This window comes from Saimiri boliviensis, chromosome 9, assembly GCF_048565385.1.
Source record: "Saimiri boliviensis isolate mSaiBol1 chromosome 9, mSaiBol1.pri, whole genome shotgun sequence".
Classification (NCBI taxonomy): domain Eukaryota; kingdom Metazoa; phylum Chordata; class Mammalia; order Primates; family Cebidae; genus Saimiri; species Saimiri boliviensis.
Window position 1 is genome coordinate 17077041 of NC_133457.1, and position 8787 is coordinate 17085827.

The following is an 8787-nucleotide window of genomic DNA, read 5'->3' on the forward strand; positions in this document are numbered from 1 at the left end:
ATGATGTAGGAAGATCAGAGTAATTTTTTGTCTTTATTGAAAGGTCATCAGTATTTGATTCATAAGAGCAACAGTTAAAGCAGTAAGACAGAAAGTTCCTGTAGTAAGTTTTCTTGTCATTTAAAACACTTTATCCTTTGTGATAAAAATCATTTTGGTGTTTAATTTTAAGGACACTAGACTGTCGGCTTTATAAAGACCATGAGAATATCTGCTTTGCTTCCAAGATCTCAAGAGCCTGGCACAAAGTAGGTGTACAATAAATACTGCTGAATGAATGAATGATGGAATAACCAACTGCATCTTTTCAAGCTTAAAGCATTGTAAAATTGCTTGTCATTGAGGTTGGCAGTCTCTGGAATGGCTCTGATGATCTCTGTCTCCAGGTTTGCATGCTCTTTTGTAATCTTTCTTTGAGTATGGGCAGGATCTAGTGACTTTCTTCTAGTGCAGAGAGTACAGAAAATGTGATGGAATGTCTCTTCTGAAATTAGGTTACAAAAAAGATTGTGATTTTGTCTTGTTTGTCCATCCCTATCCCCCAAGCCCTCATCCTGGAGGAAGCAAGCTGGCATGTCATGAGTCCTATGAAGAGACTCATGCAGAAAAGAGCTGATGTCTCTGGTCAACAGCCATATGATTGGGCCTATAAGTGGAGGATTCCCCAAGTGAGCCTTGAGATGGCTGCAGACCTGGCCAACACCTTGATACATGATATTGTGGCCTCATGGGAGACCCTGAGTCAAAGGCACCAAGCCAAGCTGTGTGTGGCTTCCTGACCCATGATAAACTATGAGATAATAAATGGTGGTGGTTTTCAGCCACCATGTTTTGGGGGGTATTTTGTTACACAGCAATAGATAACCACTGTAGTTAAATTACTTCTTGGACTAAATTCATTAATTATGAAAACCTCCTTCTAACTGTATAACCCCTGAAAAACATTAATAATTTGTTGAGACATATAATCCTTCAATTTCAACCTTATTTCAAATGGCCATATCCTCTAAAACTAAGTTACTTTACTCAAATAAATATTTGAGTTACGTAGCCATTAAGAAGTAGAAACATGTTGATAGTCTTTTTACTGTTATATAAGTGAGCATTACATTCAAATCAGTGAGTACTATACTTACTTAGACATTTATTATCTTCTTGGAACTATGGCCCACACATTCAGATATAGTCCCATGCAGAGCACTGTGGTGAAACTTGTGATCGGTGGTATCAGAGAGCCTGGATGTGATGCTAGCTTGACTGTTTATTATAAATAACTTAAAACATTTGGGCAAGCCACTTGTCTGGCATTAGTTTTGTCATTTATAAGGGAAAGGGAATAGGTTGCAAAAATAAATGAGATATATAAAAAGTAGTCCATACAGGAGATGAGATCCATGTTCAGATAATAAATGAATAATCTATAATTTCGCTTTTCATAGAGTTTGCTCAAGGAAGTTCCTTTTTCCCTGGTCATTTCACATATATAATGTCCTCTGTTTGAATAATGTTAGTGCATTTATATATTCATGGATTAAGTGGACAACCTATCAACACCAGTGCTCCTTTACAATTTTTAAAAAATGTTATCACAGTTATGCATGCACATAGCTTAGAAATGTACTGTTGCATAAGGTAGTCCTAGACTTATGTAGCTACTGAGTGCTTGAAATGTGGCTAATCCTAACTGAGATGTGTTGCAAGTATAAAATACACCCTGGATTTCAGATTTAGTATAAGAAAATATAAAATATATCTTTAATAACGATTACTTTTGAAAATGATGGTGTATTCACTTAAATAAACTATATTAAATAAAATATATGGATATATTTGGTAAAATAAAATATATTAAAATTAATTTCACAACCAGGTGTGGTGGCTCATGTCTGTAATCCCAGCACTTTGAGGGGCTGAGGCAGGCAAATCACCTGAGGGAAGGAGTTTGAGACTAGCCTGGCCAACATGGTGAAACCCCATCTCCATTAAAAATATAAAAATTAGTCAGACGTGGTTGTGGGTGCCTGTAATTCCAGCTACTCAGGAGGCTGAGGCAGGAGAATCGCTTGAACCCAGGAGGTAGAGGTTGCAGTGAGCTGAGATGGTGCCATGGCGCTCCAGACTGGGAGACAAGAGCAAAATTCCATCTCCAAAAAAAATTTTTTTTTTTTATTTTACTAGCTTTCTTTTTTTTTTTTTCCTTTCTTTTTCCTAAATATGGCTACTAGAAAATTTACACTTACATATGTGGTCCTTATTTTATTTCTTTGGAAAGCATTCTCATAACTCTCTGACATTTGTTTAAAAAAACAGCAGTATAGCGCCTCCTCTCCATTGCCTCTGCATCTTCAGTCTTTACATGCATTTTCACCTCTTTTAAGTGATTTATTTGGTTGGTAATTATAGCGTTTTCTCCAAATAACATACTTTTGTCATAACTTTTTTATTTTCAGTCTCAGGCGTTATCTTTTGACTTCACATTCAGTTGCCCCTCTGTCATCTCTCAGCCCCAAAGGATTATTTTCTATCCCATCATAGCAGTTGCATCAATATGACTTAACAGGAGCCCCGTTCACGATTGAGGCTGGTGGAGAAACATGATTGATTTTTTTTTCTGTACAAGTTTTTGTTTCCTTGCCTTCTGTCTTTTCATTTGCTGTGTTTTCCATGTACTTATAATTAATACAGTCCCAAATGCTTTGCCAGTTTTCTACCTTCCTTCTTTTGTTTTTCTTTTTCTTTTTTTTAGAAAAAAAAGAGTCTCACTCTGTCGCCAGACTGGAGTGCAGTGGTGCGATCTTGGCTCACTGTAACCTCCGCCTCCCATGTTCAAGTGCCTCTCCTGCCTCAGCCTCTCAAATAGTTGGGATTACAGGTACGTGTCATCAAGCCCAGCTAATTTTTGTATTTTTAATAGAGACGGGGTTTCACCATGTTAGCCAGGATGCTCTCGATCTCTTGACCTCATGATCTGTCCGCCTTGACCTCCCAAGTACTGGGATTACAGGCCTGAGCCACGGTGCCCGGCCTTTACCTCTCTTCTTAAGATGTCAGATGTGCCTGGCATTCTTCTGGTTTCACTTTTCACAGAAGTCCCTCCCAGAGCCATCAAACCTACTCAAAACCACCCCAGGTGCTCTATCAGGTTCACAGTTGCCGTCTAGGAATCTTTCTCTGCACCATCAGTTCCCCTTCTCAGGCTCCTCTGTTTAATTAATTCAATTTTATACCAGGACTAATTTCTTTGCTTATTTCTTCTATTCAGTGGAGTACATTTTCCAAAAGTTGTCAAGAAAAGTGAGCAAAGAGGTACATTTTTTGAGATGTGCATGTCTGAGAATGTTTTCCTATGGGCTGAAATGGTTTGTTTGTGTAGAAGTCTGTAGAATTTTTCTTTTGAATTTTGAAAACCTTCCTTAAAATTTCTTAGCATTCATGTTGCTACTGAGAAGCCTGAGTCATGATTTTTTGTATTTCGTGGCTATTTTTTTTTTTCTTTCTTTGGAAGCTTTTATGATTGTCATTTTGTCCCAGTGTTTAGTAATTTCCTTATGATGTATCTTGGTTTGGGTCTTTCTGTAATGATTCCAGGATCTGAAGTCTTCATCTACTTTTGTTGTTTGCTGTAATTGCTGACTCTTATTTCTCTCTCTCTCTCTCTCTCTCTCTCTCTCTCTCTGTGTGTGTGTGTGTGTGTGTGTGTGTGTGTATGAGAGAGAGAGAGACAGCATGTGTGTTAGTAATTATATAATCTTAATTTTAAAAATTCTAAATAGGGATTTTGTGATGAGTGGGTTGAGAGAGAATCAACATTTACTGCTGCTGTGGTGCTGGTGACAGTTCATCATCATTCTCTCCTTAATACGATTTCTTCTTGGGGCATTTTGGGATAACACATGTGTGAATTCAGGCTTGAATGAGCTAGTTTGTCCTTGATAAATTCCAGGGGTATTTTCTGTTGGCTAAAACATAGAGATTAGACAGTTTTTTTAAAAAAATCTACCATTGCTAAAAGGGTTTTCTTGTAGTTGTAGGCCATCCTGTTATATATGCTAGAGCCAGCAAAGTTGTAGCTTTATTTCGGGTGGTTCAGATCTTTTATCTTGCCCTGCATAGGTGCCTGAGGCTTCAGGCCACCTGTATGAATCCCATAGATGCCCTCATGCTATGTTGCATACTGTTTTCTCATACCTTCTGAGGTTTTCTGCTTTTTTGTTGTTGTTGATTGTTTTTGTTTTTGCTCTTGACAATAGTGGATACCCTGAAATTTAATGTTGCGGTCTTTCTGTTCCTTAGCTCAGCTAGGTCCAGTTTCTTGTCTCACAACCAGAAGAATTAGGCACACAGACACCAGAGACTGAGTGAAGCGGATTTTATTAAGTGAAAGGAAAGCTCTCAGCAAAGAGGGGATGGGAGGTGCGGGGATGGTTCCCCTACCTGAAGGTGGGGAAGTTCTCACGTGTGGCTGGGTCTGGGGCCTCTTATGGACTCCAAATGAGGAGTGCATGCTGATTGGTTTGTGAATATGTAAAAAAGGTTAAGGGGAAGACACCCCTCAAAGATGGGCAGACAGTAAAGAGAACCAATTAGGAGAAGGTACATATATGTAAAATAGGTGAAGGGTGGGGGACCAATCAGAGGAAAGCATGTCAAATAGGAAGACAAGTTCTCAGTCCAGTCAAGGATTTAAGTTGCAGCTTGGCTTTCCGGCTTTAAACTGCCTTTGGCTTGGAGGTGGGGTTTCACTGGGGACCCACCCTATCTGCCTAGGCATATGGCGGCCTCCTGCCACTCTCACCAGTTAATTGATTTAAGTCTATACTATGTGGCATTTCTCACTTTATAGATGAGGAATTTTAGGATTTTTAATCTACTATGATAACACTAGAAACAGAAATATAAGGAACTTTAAAAACTATGAATTATTTTATCATATAATGTATATAATGTAAAACATAATATACATAAAGTTTATCCCTACACCAATCAGCTTAAGAAATAGAACACTTTCAATATGTTTGATGCTCCCTGTTTGCCTTCCATAATTATACTGCCCTTTCTATCCAGATCTCATTTATTCTAAATTTTGTGATATCATTGTCTTGTTTTTCTTAGCAATTTTACCAAGTGTGTGAGTATTCCTTAAGAATAATGTTTACTTTTGCATGTCTTCAAATTTTACATAAAAATCATAGTGCTGCAATTTATTTTCAACTTGCTTTCTTTTATTTGCTGAAGATTGTAAGATCCTATAAAAATCCTTTTAGTTTCTCAAAAGAAAAAAACCCCTATTATTCATGAAATTGTCATGTCAGTGAATAAACACCATAAAACAAATAATTACTAGAGGGCTTGGGAATTTCTGTGCCTACTTTTTATTGGAAATAAAAATTTGCTAGAAAAGCTGAATACTGACTATCTTCCAAATTAGAAAAAAAAAGATTGTGATTACATGGAAAGAAATGCGTGTTCTGCTGTGGCGGCGGTTTTCCATTGTATTTGTTATTCTTCTCCCTACAAATCCAATGCCAACCACACAATTCCAGATGAGTTAAGAATGTTTAACTTAGGTTTTAAGGATTGTAAAACTAAGCAGGAATGTAAGTAAGTTAAGCTTTACCTTTATTTTTATGCACATACGGACACAAAATTTTAACTTGTTAAGCACTTTGAATTGGATGACATTTGTTGACTTTTTATTGATCCATTCAGCTTTAAATCGACTTATCAATCTAACATTTTCTCCCTTTTTCTTTACTTCTGTTTTGTAGGAAAGGCTGGAAATACTTCTTAATGAATATACATCTATCAAGTTTCTCCTGTTTCTCCCCAGTCTGTTTTTAGATATCTACTAGTTAATTTCTGGGGTGGTAACAGCCAAATGCAGAGAATAAAATAACAACTGAGATGAAAATAATAGAAAGGAAAAGGGCATGCTAAATCCTTTTCCCCACCCGCACCATAGGGAAGCTGTCATGCTTTTTTTAAAGTATATAAATACTTTTTTTTTTTTTCAGGCTAAAGCCTACCTGCCACTCATCAGACTAGGCTAAGGGAGTTTTATGAAAGACAGACTAGATGTCATAAACTATCATAATACACAGTCTGCCTTAAACAATGTGTGAACTCAAAAAATGTTTTGCTTTAAGTAAATTTCAAGTTTCTATTCAGATTTTCACTTAAATTGCCTCGTAAAATAAACATACACATCACAATATAAATTCTGTAACACATATATTGAAACATAGTTTATACTTCTAACATTTAATAGAGGTTCTATCATTGTAGAACTTCTTTTATTATCAAATTTAGCCATTAATATTTCTGGTGGAGTATTTTCAACATTTAGAAGTTACAGTAATTTCCTATGGAAGTTAGCATCTTGACAGTTCTCTAAAACACTTAGTATGTATATTAGTTCTAAAACACTTAGTGTGTCACTTATTCAGCACTACTATGTATTACCATCTATTTTTCTATGTTTTCTTCATTTGTGCATGCTGTCTCTTCTCAACCAAATACTCAGTTTCTGCTGCCTTCTAATTTTTATGCATTCTCCCCTCTCACTAAAACATTATTGGGCCCCTTATCCTCCAACAAACCCTTCTTGAGCACCTACCACATGCTAGGAATTGTTTTCAGGGCTCAGGATACAGGATAAGAAAGACAAATACTCTGCTCTTGGATAACTCATAGTGGAGAGGCAGGCAATAAAGAAATCAAACAAAAAAGAATGAGATGATTTCTCATAGTAATTGGTGCAGCAACCAAGAAACAAAAGAAGGTGATATGAAGCATAGCGTCAGGGATGTAAGAGCCTTCTTTACCTTTTTGTGAGAAAAATTATACAAATTTTACTGCATATCTCTTTAATACTATATTGGACTACTGCCTATCAGCCACTAAGAGTTATTTAATTCTTTAGTGATGTATTAATGTGGCATTGCTTCTCTTACTATTTACTAGTGATTAGGGTCCAGACGCTGAAAAGTTCCATGTTAACATGAGGATTATTGTCCAGTAGAAATACCAATCGGTTCTTTCTAGCAGAAAAGATCATGTCCAATTGTATGGCTTTATTGTCTTATAGGATATAACTAGTTTTATCTCTAGTATAGCAAATTTATTTCAGTATACCTTTCCTGAATGATACATAAACATCTGTTCCTTAAATTTTCCTTAGATAAAGGAAAACCATGTTTCTGATTCCCTTATTAATGACTGAAAAAAGTCTAATATTTATTTAGCATTAATATGATAGTCATAATTTTAACTTACTGAAAATTGCAACTTGACCAGAGGAGGAAAGATAAAGTTTTTTCTGAGAAGAGAACATTTGAGGCCAAATATAAATGACAAGAAGGAGGCAGCCATGTGAACAACTGGAAATTGAGTGCTCTAGGCAGACAGAATAGGATCTTTAAAAACCTAAACCAGGAATGAAGTTGGAGTGTTGAAGAATAAAAGACCTATATAGAGTATAAGAGTAGAGGAAAATGAGTTTGAAGAACTTAGCAGAGGGTAGATTTTGTAGGGTTTTGACAACTATGAATAATGACTTTTTAAATTTTTTTTTTTTTTTTTAGAAAGAGAGAGGAGTGAGACTGAAGGAGGAAAGAGATACAAAGAGAGACAAAAGAGAGAGAGGAGAGAGAAAGAGAGAGAGATGAGAGAAAGGAAGACAGAGGGGGGAGAGATCTAGAGAGAGGGAGACAGAAAGATACAGAACAAGGAGACAGACACATACATAGAGTCCAAGAGAGAGGGAGAAAGAGAAAAAGAGAGAAAGATAGAGACAAAGAGAAAGAAGAGAGAAACAGGGAGAGAGACAAAGAGAGATGAGAGAGAGGGAGACAGAGAGAGAAACAGAGAAAGAGAGAGAGACAGGGAAAGGGAAAGAGAGGAGACAGAGAGAGAGAGGAGAGAAACAGAGAGAGAGAGAGACAGAGACAGAGACAGAGAGAGACAGAGAGAGACAGATGGAAAGAAAGAGAGGAGAGGAAAAGACACACACACACACAGAGCACAGAGACACAAGGAGACAGAGAGAGAGGGGAGAGAGAGAAAGAGCAGAGAGAGACACACACACAGAGAGAGAGGAGAGAGAGAGAGAAGAATATGAATAGTGACTTCAATACATTTTTAAAATTACGTATTTTCTAGGAAATCTCAACTCATGTGTGTTTGTTTCCATACCTAATGTGAGTCCTTCAATTCCCCGCCCCCCCCCAAAAAAAAAAGCTGGAGTGGAGGAAAAACATAAGGATTAGCACAAGCAACAGGAGAAAACTAGAAAAGATATTTCCAATTATGAAAATATATTGAATCATACACTCTGAGATTGTGGCTTCTTTTAAGTTAACAACTCTAGGTTGGGGTACAAATATTCCTACAGGTCCTCTTTCCTTTCTTATTTTTCTCTGCAAGGAAGAGAAACTCCAGACTCCAAAATTGTCAGAGATCTGGGATGGAGAGTTCTGTGACCAATTCTGCCTCTGACTGGCTATGATTTTAAGAGAGTTGTAGCTTCTCCATCTCTACACTGAGGCTGTAATTGCCTAGAGATCTGGGTGGGTCCTCCGTGGAAGGGTTTTAAGACAGCTACAATTAACTGTAAGTTATCTTGACTTTTAAGAGATTCCAGACCCTGTGGCTTAGGGGTTGTCTTTTTCCACCTTCCTTTGCCTCCATGTTTCCTCATATGGTAAGGGAATAACAAAAACAAAAAGGACAACTTCAGTTCCTTAATCTTTTCTCCTTGTGACCAGAGCACTCTGTGCTGTTAACATT